This window comes from Mustela putorius, unplaced genomic scaffold, assembly GCF_011764305.1.
Source record: "Mustela putorius furo isolate JIRA1106 unplaced genomic scaffold, ASM1176430v1.1 tig00000698_pilon_pilon_pilon, whole genome shotgun sequence".
NCBI lineage: Eukaryota > Metazoa > Chordata > Mammalia > Carnivora > Mustelidae > Mustela > Mustela putorius.
The window spans coordinates 8,766,598-8,784,139 of NW_025421449.1; the positions used below are offsets into that span (position 1 = coordinate 8,766,598).

The window sequence follows — 17,542 nt, forward strand, 5'->3', positions numbered from 1 at the left end:
TGTCACCTTCATCCTTTTGAGTGCCTACTGAGTTCCATCATTGTAGCAGGATTGGTCAGAGGCTGAGTACGGTCAAGACACAGGGGAGGGAATGTCCCTAATAAAACAGGGCCTTGTGTGGAGCAGGCTGGGGTGACTTGCCTAAGTCATCCCTGCAAGAGCCCAGGGCTCCTTCCAGGACCAGCTGTGTTTCTGAGCTCCAGCCTTCCCTCTCTGTGGATTCTGGAGGGGGAGCCCCAAAAACCTGTGACTGGGGTAATGGTGTGCCCCCTCGACTTGATGGTCAGGATCTGTGGGAATCCTGGTACTGCTACTCACTGACTTTCTAATCCACGTGTCACTTGCTCAGCCAGAGCCTCAGTTTTCTTTATCTGCAAAATGGGTCATAAGGAGTAGTGCCTGGCAGCTAGACTGTGCCCCCACAGGATGGCTATTACTAAACTGGGGTAACCCATGGCTTGTCGGGTGTGGTGCCCTGCTCCAGTTCAGGCATGGCATATCTGGTCAGCAGCTCCACCCGTTTTGCCTCATCTTGGTCGGCCCAATTCGTTCCACATGATCGTGTTCTTTCCAAGATAGGTGGTGCTGCTGGTCTGTGCTTCCCCAGGAAGTGGAGCTGGAAGGCTGCCGGGAGGAGGCGTGCATTGAACTGGGCTGGAGGGGCGGGAAGGATTTGGGGAGTAGGCGAATGAGGGGAGTAAAGAAAAGACTTGGAGGTAAGGATGAGCAGAAGGGGAGGGTCAGGGAAGCCAGCCTGTGGGGACTGCCGTGCAGGGGAGACAAAGGAAAGCGAAAGGGGAGGTGATGGAAGCCAACCCCTCCTGTCTATGTTGCTTTCAATGATCTGGGCATCATTGCTCATCTCAGGATGAATTTGGCTTTGAGGCGACCAGCCTTGAGAAGGTTCTCTGGGAAAAGCGACACTGCACTCGGGTGTGACCCCAGCTAGTTAGCAGTGGGGCAGGACGGCAGCCCAGAGGGCCTCATACCTGTTTCCTTCCCCTGTTACTGCAACTAGCTACTGCATGCCTGGTGTGTGCCCGGCACTCTTCCAGCTCTTTGTATGCGCACATTTCCCTGTTTAAGCTTACGGTAGCCCTGTGAAGTAGGGATTGTTGTTGTGATCCCTATTTAGGGACGAAGCAGCTGAGGCCCGGAGTCATTTTGAGTCTTGCCGAGGTCACACAGCCAGGAAAAGTCTCAGCGCCTGGCGCTGGAGCCCTTCTGCCGTCTTGCCTCTGAGGATGCTTGGCCCACTTCCCTCTCCTTTTCTGAAACAACGTGTCCTTGTCAGAGACGAGGAAAGGAGGTCTCAGCTTCATTTGGTATTCTCTTCCTTCTCAGCAAAGCACCTAAGTGCCTTCCACGCTCCCAGAACGTCAGGGAACATCAGCAAGATAGGAGAAGAGGGCCCCCAGACCCGCGCCCCGCAGTGCGGGAAGCGCCGGCTCACTCCGCTGACTTCCATTAAACGTTTGACGCATCGTAGAACTGCCGAAAGCCATCCATCACAGCCACCCCCCTCCGCCCGCCTTCCTGACCTACTCCAGAGAGCAGGCCTACGCCTGGCCTGTGTTCGCTGGCACTTGGCAAGCAGGGGGCAGGAGAGGGGATGCCACGGACCCTGCCACAGGCCTCGGAAGCTGCTCCCTTCCCCTGGACCGGGGTCTGAGAAGGAGCTGCAGGCTTGGCTGAGCCATGATAATAACAAGAACACCACTCAGTGAAGGCTTGGTGTGTTCTGGGCAGACTGGAAGGCCTTTCGTGTCTCATCTCCTTGGACCCCCTGACCACTGACAGGTGCAGTGACTGTTGCATTCCATAGGTGTGGAGCCCGACATTCGAGAAAGTTTGCTCCGTTGCCCACAGTCACTCTGAAGGTGATAGAGCCACACTGAGCTCGGGTGTGTGAGGTCAGGACCCCCTCAGCCCTCTGCACTCTGGGATGGGGTGGGGAAGACAGGGGCTCAGCAGGGAGGTGGAGGTGGAGCCCCAGACTCCCAGCACACTTGGTGGTCACAGTGCCCAGGGGAGGATGGCCCTGGCCAGGACAGGGCTGAGGGCTCCTGCATAGGATGAGTCACAGGACAGCTGGCCATAGGTGGTGGGTCCCGTCCAGTTGCTTCTCCGGGTACCTCCCACTCCCTCAGTCACCCACTCACTGAGTGGCCAGTCTCTTAGCTCTTCCTGCTAACTCTTCTTAAATCCCCTGCTGTGGCCTGCTCACAGAGGACTGCCCTAGCACCCCTGTTCTGTTTCCTCTCTACACTGTAGCCAAAGGGATGGTTCCAGAGGCCACATCTGTTTGCTCATGCCTCTGCTGGAAAACCGTGACCCCTCACTTGGGGTAAAGCCCACAGGTCTTCTGTGGCCTGTCTTATAGGACTTCTCTCCTTTCCAGGCCTGCCTTGCTCCTCATCCCTGTCTGGTGCTTCCCTGCTTTGCTCTCAGCAGGATCACCATCTTACCCCTCGCCTGGCTAACTTCTGCTTATCATTCAGACTTAGATGTAAGCTCTTCCCTGATATGCCAGGCTGGGCTTAGGGGGCCCTCATCTGTGCTTCCCTCCCTCATGGCACAAACCACACTGTCCCCACTCGCTTCCCTGCTTGTCACCCTCTACTGACTTGTCAGCCCCAGGGAGGCCATGAGGGTGTCCCCCGACCCTCGTTCCTCCAGGGTTTAGCATGGGATCTGTTACAGAGTGGGCGCTGCACGAATGAATGACTGATGGGATGAATGAGAATGAATGATGCCTCAGAAGGTAGAGATGAAGTCCTGAAGGAGTGTCAGGGGTCAGGGCTCCAATCCAGGTGGCTCCCTGCAGGAGGAACCCTGTGCTTTTTGGAGTTCTGAGCAACTAGGTTTAAGACCAGACCGCACTGCTCACAAGCTGTGTGTCCTTTGGCCTGGCCTCTCTGAGCCTCGGTTGGCTCACATGCAACTCAGTGCTAATAGTACCTCCTTTGCAGAGAACATGTGGAGACAGGCCCTGGAGAGGATTCATGTGCGTTACCTAGTCCCGGGGACTGAGCAGGGAGCCCAGGTCTCCCCCGCTGGGTATGAGGCCTGGTGGTGAACCTGTGCTGTCCAGTCTGGAGGGCTTTGAGGCCTGGGGCCAGAGGGAGAGGAAAAGATAGAGACCCAAAGCATACAACTCCCCACCCTGCCTGAAGGCTTGCCTTTGGGGCTGGGCTCTCACCATTTGGCCAATGTTAGAACTGGCAGGCATGGGGATTTCCCAGGGTGGTGAAGCAGAGGCTGGGGGAGTGAGGAATCTCACCCAGGGTTTGGAGCATCAGGGTGTGGAGGATGGGAGGTGGGGGGGTGGGGAGGCAAAACACCACGTATTAGTTACCACTCTTGTGAGGCAGGCACTTTCTTTGTGTGGGGAGGGGCATAGGGAGAGAGAGATTGTTTTTCTTTTTAAAAGATTTTATTTATTTGAGAGGGAGAGAGAGAGAGAAAGAGAGAGTGCGTGCGCCCAGGGGGAGGGGCAGAGGGAGAGGGAAAGACTCAGGGCTCCATGACATCATGACCTGAGCTGAAACCAAGAGTCGGACTCTTAACTGACTGAGACACCTAGCCATCCCAAGGCAGGGAGAGAGAATATATTAAGAAACTCCATGCCCAGAGCAGAGCTCCATGCGGGGCTTGATCTCTTGACCTGAGCCTAAATCAAGAGTTGGATGCTTAACCAAACGAATCATCCATGCGTACCGTGAAGCAGGCACTTTGTCATCTTACTTAATACGGTGATTCAGAGGGGAGCCTGGGTGGCTCAGTCAGTTACCTGCTTGGGTCATGATCTCAGGATCCTGGGATTGAGCCCTGTGTCCTCTGCCCCCCACCCTGCTCATGTTCTCTTTCTCTCTCTCTCAAATATGAAACAAATATGGTGATTCAAAGCCTGTCTTTAATGTCAGATAGGTTCCCCCAGCTCTGGGTGTGTGACTGTGCATATTGTTGTATAAAATGGGTATGAGATGGTACCCTTGCAACAATTGCAGTGAGCTCGGGGGCCACGTTGCAGAGGAAACTCCCAGCACCCCTGCATGCAAGCCCGCTGCAGAAGGTTGGGGCAGATCTTATTATCCCCAACTCCATATGATGATGTTAGCCCCAGCGAGGTGGAGGGTGAAGTGAGGAGCATCACCCACATGGCCACTGTGGCCCAGGGGGACAACTGACCTGGTGCGGCCACAAGCCAGGGAGTTGGGGCCCCAGAGCCACCAGCGTATTAACACGTGGGTGTGGAGTATTTTTCTCATCACCTTCACGTTGCATTTCTTAATTTAAAGTGGGAAATTCCACATTGGGCGCCTCATCAATCATTTCTGTAAGCTCAGCTCTGTGGAAAGCAAGGAAAACATTTATATTTGCGGCTCAAACTGTCTAAAATGTAAAACAATTTAAATAATATTAACATTTTAACAGCCTCCACTCGTGGCTCTGTGAAATTAACCATTATCTCTTGGAGTGTTTGTTAAAATTCAGCAGTGAGTAAGTGGTGAGGCCCTGTGTGCAGCTGTGTGGTTCCCGGGGCGTGGGTGCAAAGACCTCTCAGCTGGGCTGGGTGCCCGAGGCAGAGAGATGAATGTGACATACCCTCTACCCTCCTGTGGTGGAGGAGGTGATCAGGAAAATGTACTCTGGCCTGGGGGTATGTACTATGTGGGAGAAGGGAGTGCTGGTGTCCTGGGAGCATTGAAGAAGGAATCAGTAGGACTTCCTGGAGGAGGTGGCATCTGTGTTGACCCTTTGCACCAGGCAGCCATTGAACAAGTGGACAGATCATCTGTCCTTGCATAAACCTTTAAGAGCCTAAGAGGTCCTGCAATCTGTTCTGGCAGTGAGGAAGTAGGGTCTCAGTTGTGGTGGTGGTTCTATCTGGTTCTATCCAAGCCCTGCACACTGGTCTGGGAGAGGGATGAGAGGGTGATTGGAATAGACACTTGTTGGGCAGTTGGGTGGCTGGGGTGAGGAGCCTAGGAAAGCAGAGACTGAGGGAAAGAATTGTTATTTTCAAATACTGGGAATGAGGGATGGATTCTTTTGATGATTTCAGTAGGAACAACTGGGCTTTGTAGTTAGGTGTTAGGACTTTTAAGTTGTTATCTCCTTATCTAAGAATGAATGGCAGGCTCCCTGTTCTCGGGGTGTCAAGCAGATGGTGGGTGACATGCCCGGGACTTGTAAAAGGGATTCCTGCATGGGACATTTGTCCAGCCCTGCTATGGAGCAGGCTGGTTAGATACTGTCTCCTTAAAAGAGAGCCAGACCTGCTTGTTGTCCTTGAGAAGTGTAATGGACTGAATTGTATCTCCCCAAATCCATATGTTAACCATCAAAGTGACTGTGTTTGGAGACGAGGCCTTGAAGATGGTAATTAAGATTCAATGAGTTTATAAGCATGGGACCCTAATCCAACGAAACTGGTGTCCTTACAAAAAAGAGAGACCTCCCTCCCCAAGAACACACAGAGAAGAGACCATGTGAGAAGGAGTACGTGGTCACCTACAAGCCGGAGAGAGAGTCCTTACTGGAAACCAACCCTGATTGCAACTTGATCTTGGACTTCTGGCCTCCAGAGCTGTGAGCAATATAGCTCTTGTTTAAGCCACTTGGTCTGTGGGACTTGGTGTAGTCAGCCCAAGTAGACTAATTTGGGGGCTTCCATTTTGGTGGCAGAGATGCTCTGGTTGCTAGTTATAATGCAGCGCAATATGGGACGGAGTGGGGGTGTGCACAGGGAGAAAGCACCTGGTTCTGCCAGGTGGGCATCAGGGGAGGTTCCCTGGAGGAGGCGGGAGTGCTGGAGCTAGATGCAGGAGGACAAGAAGGAGCTAGTCCTAGGGACAGGGGAAGGGGATGTGCCAGGTGGCCCGGAGAGAATGTGCACAGACACCGAAGTGTTAAAAGGTTGGTGGGTCTGGAGGCCCGGAGAGGAATCCTGCATCACTAGAGTGCAGGTGGGGAGGGAATGTGAGGGAGAAAGGACGTGGAGGCAGGCGGGGCCCTTTTGCCAGCCAGCAAAGGCCCTTCTGTGTCTTTCGGGGAAGGCCATTTAGAATTCAGTGCTCTCCAGATTCCCTGCTTGCCTGAGGACTCAGCACAGCTGAGCCAGTAACTTGCTGTATGACCTTAGGCAAGTCATTTAACCCCTCCACATAGCAATTTTCTTATTTGTAACTGGAGGAGAAGGATCCCTGCCCTGCCCACCTCCCGGATACTTTGTGGGCTCAAAAGCTAATGCCTGTGAAAGCACTTTGGCAGAAGGCCCATAATAGCGCCAGAGAGATGGAAGGTGTTATTATTATGTAACCACACTGACTCCCATCTGAGGAGCGTGGAGTCAATTGCAGTCTTGAGGGATGTCAGGGAATTGGCTGCTCTCTGAAGCTTGTCATAGAGACCCGTCTTTTCATTGTACTCCTTTCATATCACTGTTGGCTCGATGAAAGAAGGGGAAGGAATCTTTGATATGTCTAAATATTCCGCTCCCACCAAGACGGGAGGGATTCCGAGGAAGAGCTATTATTAGAGGCTGAGCTGGAAGCAGGCGCCTTTGGTGGATCAGAGCTGTCAGCTTGCATAAACAGCCTCGTGCGCTTTGGAGCCAGCCGGGCTGTTTCAGGTCCCGGGCGTGGGCCAGGGGCTCCTACCCTGCTGGGGGAACTGCGCTGGGCTGGCCTGGGAGAAAGGGGGACTGGGCTCCTGGTTCTGATTCTTCATCTACTTTGCTGGACAAGTGGCTCATGCTCTCGGAGCCAGGTGAAGACAGCATAGTCCGTATGGACAGAGAGGGCTTCTGTGTGCAGGGAAAATGAGATGCTGTGCTGCTACACAGAGGTCTGCACGGGCAGAGCAGGGCTCGAGCACAGGCTGCCAACACCCTGGGTATGTTGAGGCCAAAATAGTTTTTCTTTGGGAAGGGTATGTTAGAGTTCAGTTCTTCCTAAACTCCCTATCGGAAGCACCTGAGAGTTTGAAAAATCAGATTCCCAGGCATCACTCCAGGCCTCTAGAATCAGAATTTCTGGGGGTGAGGCTAAGGACTCTCTTTAGTGAACTCCCAGGTGGTCCTGAGGCAGGGGTTCCAGCATTTGGTTTTCCACACTCTGCATTTGTGGGACTGGGTTATCTGTCTGGGTCTAAGATGCTGTGATTCCATGAGAACAAGGGCACAACCTCTTTCTTCATTTGCCAGCAGGCCACACTTAGCCCCTGCCCCCCAACCAGGAGCTTGAGGGTCCTTGGGCCTGTGGTCCATCTGCTGGGCAGACACTGGCCAAACCCTGGGTCCTGGTCAGCTCTGGCTGGGGACATTGTCCCCCACACCATTCTTACCTAGACTGCTGTGTCACCTGCCTGTGAGCCTTGTAGGGACCAAATGGGGAGAGCTTCTAGAAGCTGAAAAAAGGGCCCCACTGAACTCTTCAGTGGCTAGTCAAAGTGCCTTTCCGGTTCAAATGACACAGTGTGTGAAGAGTTAGAACCCTAAGACTCCCAATGGTACCTTTTATTGAGCACCTACTCTATGTCAGGCCTGGACCAAGTACTGTAGAGACGGTCTGACTTCATGTTTACATTGGCTCAAAAAGAGCCTCCGGGAACAAGCCCAGGAGATCTGGGATGTCACCTAAATCTGGTTTAGCCTCATCTGGTTTAGCCTCTTGTTTCAAAGGTGAAGAGATGGTCTCAGCAGAGCCAAGTTGATTACTTTAACAGAACCCCTGTCCTGTTGGGTTAACTCTGGTTCCTCCGGGAAATGGGTTAACTGAAAGAAAGCAGAGCTCAGTCATTGTCCAGAATCTTAGGATACTTGGTGTTCTAATGGAGGCTGACACCCTGGGGGCAGATTATAGCCTGCCCCTGGCCTGGCTCTCATGGGTCTCTTACATCACCAGTTTGCAGAACTGACGGTCTTTTTAAACACAGCCCATCACAGCCCCTCAGTTTCTGCCTCTCTCCTGTCCCCATAACCACTGACATTCCCAGTGAGAGTCAAAGACCGCCTGGTTGAACCTGCTCGGGAGGGTTTATAGACCCCCGTGTCCAGGCTGCTCCTTTGACCAATGAAGTCATTGTCTTGGGGAGGTCCCAGGCATGAGTGTGTAGTTTTACAGCTCCCTAAGTGACTTTGTTGTGCAGCTAAGGGGGAGTACTGCTACTCCAGAGTAATTGGTCTCGACCCCAGGGCAATATGGTCCCCCAGGGACATGTGGCAATGCTGGAGACATATCTGATTGCTCCTGGTGTTCAGTGGATAGTGGCTGGGACGCAGCTAACCCCTCCTACAATGCACAGGGCACCCCCCCTCCCCAGCAGGGAGTAATCACCCACACTGACAGGTGAAGAGAGGGACATGCCCCACGTGGGTGAAATGTGGAGGTGACTTTGCCTGTGGTGCAGCCACGTGGACGTACAGCATTGCTCTCAGCCCCCTTCGAGGAATTTGCTAGAAATGCAACCTCCTCAGCTCAGGCCTACTGAATCAGAAAAATCGAGAAATCTTGTCCTAAGCATGGAATGTGGAGAATGTGGCCCATCAGTGAATCTTTGTGGGTGCTGCTGTATCCTGTGGTGGCCCGTTCCATGGCTAGCAACGTGGAGACAGTGAGTGTGGTGAGGGGTGAATGGGGGAACAGTCATAGAGCTGGGGGTTGGGACAAGGCTGACTGACCCCCAGGGAGCATTCAGGGGCCACAGGAGATGGGGTGCCACCGTGTGTTAGCAGGGGTGGGAGAAAGTGGCTGGGCAGCAACGGGAGGTAGAACCAGGTGAAGTGCTGGGCAGCCCGGGGTGGCCCTCTCCCCTAGCCTCAGTTGACATATCTCTAAAATGGGTGATGGTGCTGCCTCACGGCCTTTCCGGGTCAAATGACACAGTGTGTGAAGAGTTAGAACCCTAAGACTCCCAATGGTACATTTTATTGAGCACCTACTCTATGTCAGGCCTGGACCAAGTACTGTAGAGACAGTCTGACTTCATGTTCACATTGGCTCAAAAGTTCCTAAATCACCCTCAGTCTACAGATGAGAAAGCTGAGGCACAGAGTTTGTAGGACACTTGACACTAGGGGGTGACATCTGCCGGCGAGGCTGAGTGGCAGTGAGGGGACATTAGCCTTCTCATTTTGTCTGACTGTGGGCCAGCTTCTATCCCTGCAATGCTGGCTCAGGACCGCCAGGAGAGCCAGCTGTTTGGGCCTCATCAAGCCTGCTCCTCGGCCCTGCCAGGGCTCACGTCGGGTAGAACGGAGTTAGGAGAAAGCCTTCTTCTGCTTTACCTTTCAGGGAGGTCATTCTGCACAAAGGAGTGGGAAATGGCTCTGTTACCGCCAGGCCTGGTCCCACCTGCCTCAGCACGCTGGTCAGCCTTGTTGCCCTGAGGCTACAGTGCCTACCACAACCAGGAGCAGGTGCAGAGGGGCAAGTGGGGCTCTTGCCTCTTGTAGATGCTCCACTTAGAGTTCACATGTTTGTTCTCTGCTGTCCTCCACGTGCTCACTGACCCGTGGGTAACGATGATGTGGTGTGGGCTTCAAGGAGGTGGTGACATTTTCCCGGCATCTTAAAGAACCCTACCCCGCACTGTCACCTGTTCTCACCTACGCCTTGCAGTCTTGCCCACACACCAGTGCCCACATACACGGCACCAAACCGTCCACCCAGCTCCTTGCCAGGCCCAGGAGTTTCAACTGCACCTGTACTCCCTCAGTCCTGACAGCAGCCATCAAAACAAGTCATGGGTCAAAGCTGACCCCAACTAGATTCTGTTTGGCTCACAGCCTTAAAAAAAAACTCTGAGCTAGGTACAACAATTTAAAAGTCAGAAAGTTGCATATTAAAAATTGCATATTTTTTGCCTTCTCTAGAAAAATGGAAGTCCCTCCAGCAACCAGCTTGTGGCCCCGGGCAGCGTGGTGGTCGTCCCTGTGATAGATGTGTCCCCCCCCCCCCCCGCCCCACAGCCAGCCACGGATACATTTAGAATCTAACTGGGCCCTGGAGGCACTTGACTTTGACACTGCTGGGTCTCTAAGGCTGGGTCCTGTGGAATTTCCCTGTGAGTGGCTGTAAGACACTGTTAACCCTTTTACTCCCTCTCAGGAGAGTGTGTCAGAACGGAGTGAAACTGACATTTGTAAGGGAAGTGACCCATTCATAAACATTGGCATTTATTATAAAATGACTGTGACTCACATCCCACCTGAGTGGGCTGCCCCTTGAGATGTGACACCAGAGTTTGCAACACAAAACACTGCCACACACTGTGTTTGGTTCTGCCCCTCAGTGGCATTTCGGAGAAGTTAGAGCTCCGTGCATACTCTGCCCCTACAGCCTCTGGTCTTCACCAGAACCGAGTTTTGCAGGTTCTCGGGGACCATGCAGTTTACAGTCCCAGATATACCTGCCTTCCCCTTCCCCAGCTCAGGAGTGCCTTCAGGAGTTGCTGTGGCCAGGAGGAAAGAGAAACTGCGTGGAAGACAATCCTGTCAGGCTTTCCTTTCTCAAGCCCCCGTGAGACAGTGGTGCTGGGAGGTGGGAGAGGAAGGAGGAGGAGGGGAGAGCCCCTAGAGAAACAGGGAAAGAAAGGAAGGGAGGTCCCCCACTTCCCAGGAGGTGCCTTCAGACCCGAGTGGAAGGTGGCTGCTGTAGGGCCTCTCCCTGCAGAGGCCCAGGAGGGAGAGCTGGGGGATTTTCAGCCTCCCTGAGGTTTCCAATCCCAGGGTGGGACGCAGGCAGAATGCTGTGCACCTGAAGGGGCCGAAGCTGGGTACGGGGCTCTAGCTGCAGCGTGCAGTGCTGCTGAGGCCTGGAGGGGTTCCCCGAGCCCACACCTTGTGTAGACCCAGGGAAATCTGCCTGGGAGTGAACAACTCCTGGCGTTTAAGTGACTGGGTGACCTTTCTAGCCAGCAGGATCAGGGCTCCAGAATTCAAAATGAAAAAGGCTTCGGAATTCAAAATGAAAATAATCTGTAGGGGAGGTTAAATGATTTTTCCTATAAGATTGAGTCTGGGGACTGAGATTCTTGTCCTCAGAACAGATAGTAAAGTAAGTCAGTTGCAGAATCACATCGCAGGTGGGTCAGGATAGCTCCCCTGGAGGGCCTGTCCCAGGCTCTGTGTTGAGAAGGATTCTGAGGCAGTCTTGGATCAAGGGCAAAACAAGCTTTCATTATTAGTGAGCTGTAGCATATTTTAAAAAAAATCCCATTTTAAATTAAATTAAGTTAAATTAAACTGAGGCCCAGAGGTTTGAGCTTTTTGCTAAAGTTGAGGCAGAGCTAGAGCACTCTTGACGTCAGTGCTCTTTAATTGAAACAATATGGTGTTTTTTTGTTGTTGTTTTGTTTTATTTTTTGCTTGTTTCCTTACTTATGCCAGGCTCTGTGTTAGGTGGTGGGGCAGTTGGAAAGAGTGTAATGCTATTAAAACTTATTATTAACTTCCTACCATAATATTTCTAATCCTCATGAAGTACTACGTGACCAGTGTTTCTATGAGTCAGGGTAGGTAACTGCATGTGAACCCCCTCAACTTTTCCTGTACTGCATGTTTAAGGCATGTTCCAAGGTAGGGCCTCCTGGCAGTCTGGCAGGAACTCAGGTTCTTTCCATCTGGTGGCTCTGTCACTTCCCAGGGCCCCACCACTGTCTGCTGGCAGAAGGGGAGGGGGGTGAGTGTGGAGGACCGCGGGAGGGGTTCCTGGGTCGTCTGGGGCATTTCACTCCCACCCACCGTCCACGGGGCAGAGCTGGGAAGGTAGCCTGGAGGTGTGAAGCCAGGCCACAACGCAGGTTGTGCCCATTCTAAAGAGGAAAACGCTGAGACTCTGCTTTAACTAGCTGGCCTGAGGCCAACCAGCCAGTGAGAGGCGGGGTCAGAATTTGCTAGGGCTGCCCTAACAAAGTACTACACATTGGATGGCTTCCACAACAGGAACTGATTGTTTCATAGTCAGTCTGGAGGCTGGAAGTCCGAAATCAAAGCTGGCCTTGAGTGTGCGAGATAGTACACTTTTGTCATTGCCAGGATTGGTCCCTCTGGGGTCCAGGGGAAAGAGGCTGCCTGTCTCATAGCTGTTGGTAACTGCAGGTGCTGCTTGGCTTACAGGTAGCATTCTTGTGTGTTCATCTGGTCTTCCTTCTGTGTGTGTCCAAATTTCTTCCTTCTGTAAGGACACCAGCCATAGGGGAGTAGGGCTCAGCCCTGTGATCACATCTTAACTCGATCATCTGCAGGATCCTCTTCCTGAATACGGTCACACTCACAGGCCCTGGGAACTAGGACCTCGGCATCTTTTTGGGGCTGCAAGTCAACCCATAACAGTCTAAACCTGGGTGTATTGGAATGTTGTGAGAATGGCATGAAGAGTCTGCCTCGAGACTTCCAGGGAGGGTAACATGTAAGCTGGGCATTGAGGACTGGTGGGGATTCTGTAGGTGGAGGGGCAGAAAGGGAATTTCGGCCAGAGGCCCGATGTTCAAGCTCTACCACATCTGGCTCACTAAAGGCAGGACCTGCACTTTCTTTCCATCCTGGAATCCAGTTGAGGCCCTAATTCGAGCTTCCACCTTTGAGTCTAAATCGCCAAGAGCTGACTGCCCAATTAGAGGCATAGAACAAATATGGATTGAGAACTACTTTGTGACAGGCAACAGGCTATCCCCTAGGGACTCAGAGACTGATAAAAGAGCTCCTGCTTCCTGGGAGCTCATAGCTCAGGTACTCCCACAATGGGCCGACATGAAAATGTAACCAATGAAGTTAGTATAAGAAACTTGTAAGTGTGAAGTGAGTGGAAGAGAATGGAACCTTATAGCCATTAATGAGATTTGGCTTGGGGGACTGACGAAATCTTGGCAGGCTTCCTGATAGAGGGGGACTCTACGTGTTGGGATTTGACAGAGGGCTTGGTTATGCAGAGAAAGGAGAGGGGAATGGGATTTTAGACATGGGGAACGGCCTGGCCAGGATTGCTGGAAGCCAGGCTGCTTTTGGAGGATCGGAGAGCCTGGAGCACCAGCCTGGGAGGTTGGATCTCATGCCATCCGAGGGCCTGGCTGTTTGCATTCTTCTGCAGGGCAGACTGCGTGTGAGGCCCTACAACTGCAGATGCCCTGGGCTTGGTTAGCATGGCAGCATGCATAGCCTGGGGCCTGCAGAGACCAGCAGGGGTTGGTGCAAATGCCCCCCACCCTCCGAATTCCCAAGTGGATACCATGAGATAACTGCAAGGATCCAAGTTTGAGCAACTAGATAAGAGCAGACATGGAAAGCAGACAACTGTTGTTCTTGACACAAAGAGTGTGTGTGTCTGGGGATGTGCCTGCTAAGATCTTAGCCACTGTCCCAAATTCACAGTTATTAAGTTAAATGACCACCTCTGCAGCGTGTGGGGGGGTCCCCAAGCTGCCCTCACTTCTCAGACCTCTCTGGGAGCTCGGCTTATATGCCTGGTTCCACTGGCCTTCCTCCCTGGCCTTCGGAAGGTGGAAGGGGTGTTCCCCCGCCAGCCCCATCTGCTGGGACAGGAAAGGTTCTCCTGTAGGGGAGGGAGGAGGGAGGTCATTTAGGACTCCTGCCCAGGGCAAGGGTAACCCCTCTCAGGGGCCCAGGAGTGAGGTCCAGAGGCCCTAGGCAGCACCGTGGTCTGGGCGCCGGAGCCAGGGTTCTAGTCCCGGCCCCGCACAGATGCACCAAGGGAACGTGGGCCCAGTGTCATTCTCTGAGCCTCAGTTTTCCTCTCTAACAAACAGGGAAAGTGAAATCTATTGTGATAATCAAATGTTTTGATATTGGATAAGAAAGAGCTTTCAAGACAAATGTTCTGTCTTCTGAGCGTTTTGGAAAATTTATAAGCAATAAACTTATAGTCTGTCCAAACAAACTTAGTGTGGAAGGGAAGATTGAGGCCAGTCACCCTCCTCCCCACATCAAAGAGTCCCTGAAGAGGAGGCCTCTGATCTCACCCTGTTTGTGTATTGGTTCACAGATCTTTAATTAGATGAGCAAGAACTGGGAAGAGAGCAACCAAAAGTCAGCCATCGCCAGTTAAGGGAGTCGTCCTAAATCAGGACTTAGGCCTGGTAGACGGACACAGATGCCAGTGGGGATGCCAACCCCTGTGAGTCTTTCCAGGAACACACTCATCAAGCAAACATTCCCACTCAGGCAAGAAGGGCAGCCCCTTTAAGGCCCAGCTCCTCCAGGGAAACCCCCGAATTCTCTACATGCTGCCCTCCTGCTTATGGCTCTGTGTGGGAGGTGTTTGCTTTTGTTCGCCTGTGTTCTTCCCAGACGGTGGATACCTCCAGCCTGGAAGCTATGTGATGGTTGTCCACCCAGAACCTGGTACAGGGCCAGTGGGGAGTAGGTGCCCTTGGAACAGGCAGTAACTCAAGACTCTTGGCCGAGCCAATGTTGTGGGGCCTGCCGTGTTGGGCACTGCGAGAATCCTGAGGATGGGTCTGGTCCTTGCCCCAAGTGTGTGCCCAGGAGGAAACCCAACAAGGGTCAACAGAAGGGAGCAGTGTGGACAGAGGGTGGGCGTGCAGGGGACTCTGGGCACTTGGCCTGCATTATGGGAACAGACAGGAATTAGGCAGGCAGCTGGGAAGAACTGGGACATTTCAGGGGGAATCACAGACATCCTTCAGTGCCTGGGGAATGCAGGGTCTCGAGGAAGCATATCATTTTCTGTCCTCCCACCAGTGGTTTGTACACATTAGTGTCACTGTCTTACAGGTGAGCAAATTCCGGCTTCTCCAGGTTAGATGATTTTCCATGGTCATGCACAGGGCTGAGTTGGAGCTCAGGTTGTCTAAGGCCCAGGGCCATACTCCTGGGCAGGCCAGGGGGACCACAGGTCATGGGCAGAGGAGGAGATGGGCATGGTTGGTGATTGGTGAGCAGCAGGGAGACCAGGGAGAGAAGAGACAGGCCAGGGGCATGATGGGCCATTCCCCACAACCAAAGAGTGTTTCCCTGTCCTTGCTTACCAGGACTTTCAGGCCAGTGGGCCAGATCTTGCTACCCATTGGGCAGATGAGAAAACTGAGAGTCCGAAAGAGTGGGCTCTGCTGCTCTGCTGTAGATTACTTAGGATAGGCTCAGAGAGAATAGGGGTGCCTCCACCAGAATGTTAGCTCAGAGCTTGTTTCCACCATACCTCCAGGGCCAGAATAGTGCCTGGCTCACAGTGAGGGCTCAGTAAATGTTTGCAGAATGCAGAATGAATGAATGAATGAACAAAAGAAGTAGCAAATGAATAAATCTAAGAACTGTCCAAGCATTTCATGCCTCTGTGTGTGTGTGTGTGTGTGTGTGTGTGTGAAGTTGGCCATGCTGCCCTTAGATCAAGACCTAGGTGACCTTAGGAGTTCTAGGAAGGACACATTCTTCCTCAACAACACACAGAGAGCCACAGGGAGTGAATTCGTTAAGGCTTGTTCTGTCCTGGGCGCTGTGCTGGGCTCTGGGTCACTTGTTTATCCAACAAGTGGTGGGAACCGGGCAGGAGCGTCCTAGGCCTTGGGGATATGTCAGTGAATGAGAAAGTCAAGGTCCCTGTCCTTAGAGAGCTTTCTTCCTAGTTGGGGAGCACAGAGAATAAGTCAGAAAGCAAAAACAACCCAAAAACAGGAAGGGAGAGGACTTTTGCTAATAATTGCTATAAAAACAACGAAGGAGGGAAGAGTAGTCTGTTTGGGATGTTTTGGAAAGGGGAAGGCTTCTCTTGACTGGTGAATTTGTCTCTTTTTTCTTTTTCTCATGAGTGGGACCTTTAGCCTCGTAGGGAGATGGAACTAAGGCATGCTGGGGACCAGGCTGGGGTCATTGTGGTTATGTGGGAAGGACCCTGTCACTGTATGCGGGGGGACTGCCCCTTGAAACCATGGGGAGGAGGGCTAAAGTCAGGGTGCTGGGGCTTGGGGTGGGTGCATGTTGATCCCAGAAAGAAGCACGAGGTGGCCTGGGTGATGATGAAGGGGTCTCATCTCAGCAGGGAAGTCCCACTGGGGGGAGTCAAAGTGGTGAGGCTTGGATAGCCACAACAATGGGTACCAGGGATGAAATCTTCCTGTATGAAGCAGGGTGGGGAGTTGTTCAAGTTGTGGGGGTGTGACAGCTGGTTGAACTGTGGGTGCTGTTGGTGGGCCGGACGGGCCCTCTGGAGGGTGGCAACCGCTACATTTGGAAGGGTGTCTTGAACTGCTGGCCTCTGCCCTGCAGCAGCCCCTCGTGCCACTGTTCCAGGGGCCCTCGAACTGGCTATTCCAGCTGTGGTCAGGCTGGCTGTTCCAGGGGGCATCATGGTGACCGTTCTAGCCAGGGTCCTCATACTGCTTGCCCCACAGGCCCTCATGGCTATTGTTCCCGAGTGGGCAGTGGGGTGGTCTGCCCCGATGGTAGGGTTAGGGGGCCTGCTTGGGAGGGTGCCATTGGCCCCAAGGAGCAATGGGATGAGGCTGATCCAACCATGGGGGGCTTGTTAGGTGGGATCTGATTATGGGGCCCAGGGCCCAGGCCCAGGGTGCCTGTCAGGGGCAGGATGCTGGTCTCCCCTACAGGTGCCATACCTGGGGGATCCATGCATTTGGATGGGTGTTTGGTGGGATCATGTGGGTGGGTGTGGGGGTTGGAGGTGGGACTGATGGTTGTGGGATGGACTTGACTTTGGCTTCCATTTGCGGCATTTAGATTTGCCATCGCTGCTGCTTCTGCTGGGCTAGGCCATTGACAGACTCCTTGTGCTGCATCTTGAGGGTCTTGATCTGTGGCTAGAAGGCCAGCTGCACTGGCTGGACCACCAGGGAGGACTTGCTGATGAGTGTCCCCTGGTACTGGCTGAGCCCCAGGGCTGGGCTCTGGAGCTGCTGGGTGACAGAGCCGTCAATGTTCCTGAGCTGCAGGAGCCATCTGACCCTTAGCTGCTTGTTCTCCTCCACAGCCAAGAAGCTGGTGCAATAGATGGGCACCAGGCCTTTCTGCAGGGTGTCCGGCTACTCCTGTCCTGCTTGTGCTGGCTGTGAGGGAGAGACTTCCGCATGTCAAGGCCCAGGGAGGCAGCCAATGAGGTGCAGCCAAAGCTCAAAGTGCACCCTGTCAGCTGGGATGTGGTTCTGGAGGTGGCCCGCCATCAGCTCACAGTGTTGGGGGGACTTGGCGTTGCCACGCATCCAGTTCTGTCTGGCCAAGATGGCATCTCTGGTGCATGTGATGGGCTGCGGCAGGAGGTCAAAGTAATTCATGCCCACCTGGCTCTCCTCCAGAAGCTTCTGTATCTGCTGCTCTACTGCATGGACCATAACCATGTGACAGGCACTATTTGAATTGAGTCCTACTTGGTGCAAATGGACCAGATCAGGAAGATCTGGAGGAAGTTTATTTCAGGTAGAACATGTGCAATAGTCCCGAGGCAAGCTGCGGCTTACGCTCCGGAGGGACAGAAGGAAGCTGCTATGGCTGGAGCCCCAATGAGTGATCAAGTTGGAGGAGAGAGGAGAGAAGGTAGATGGTAGGTGAGAC

The 17,542-nt window shown here is 53.2% G+C and overlaps 1 pseudogene; it reads right to left on the bottom strand.

The window, feature by feature from the left end:
- Nucleotides 1–16,338: 16,338 nt before the first annotated feature.
- LOC101692480 lies at nucleotides 16,339–17,328 on the bottom strand (annotated as a pseudogene).
- Between the last annotated feature and the right edge of the window lie 214 nt (nucleotides 17,329–17,542).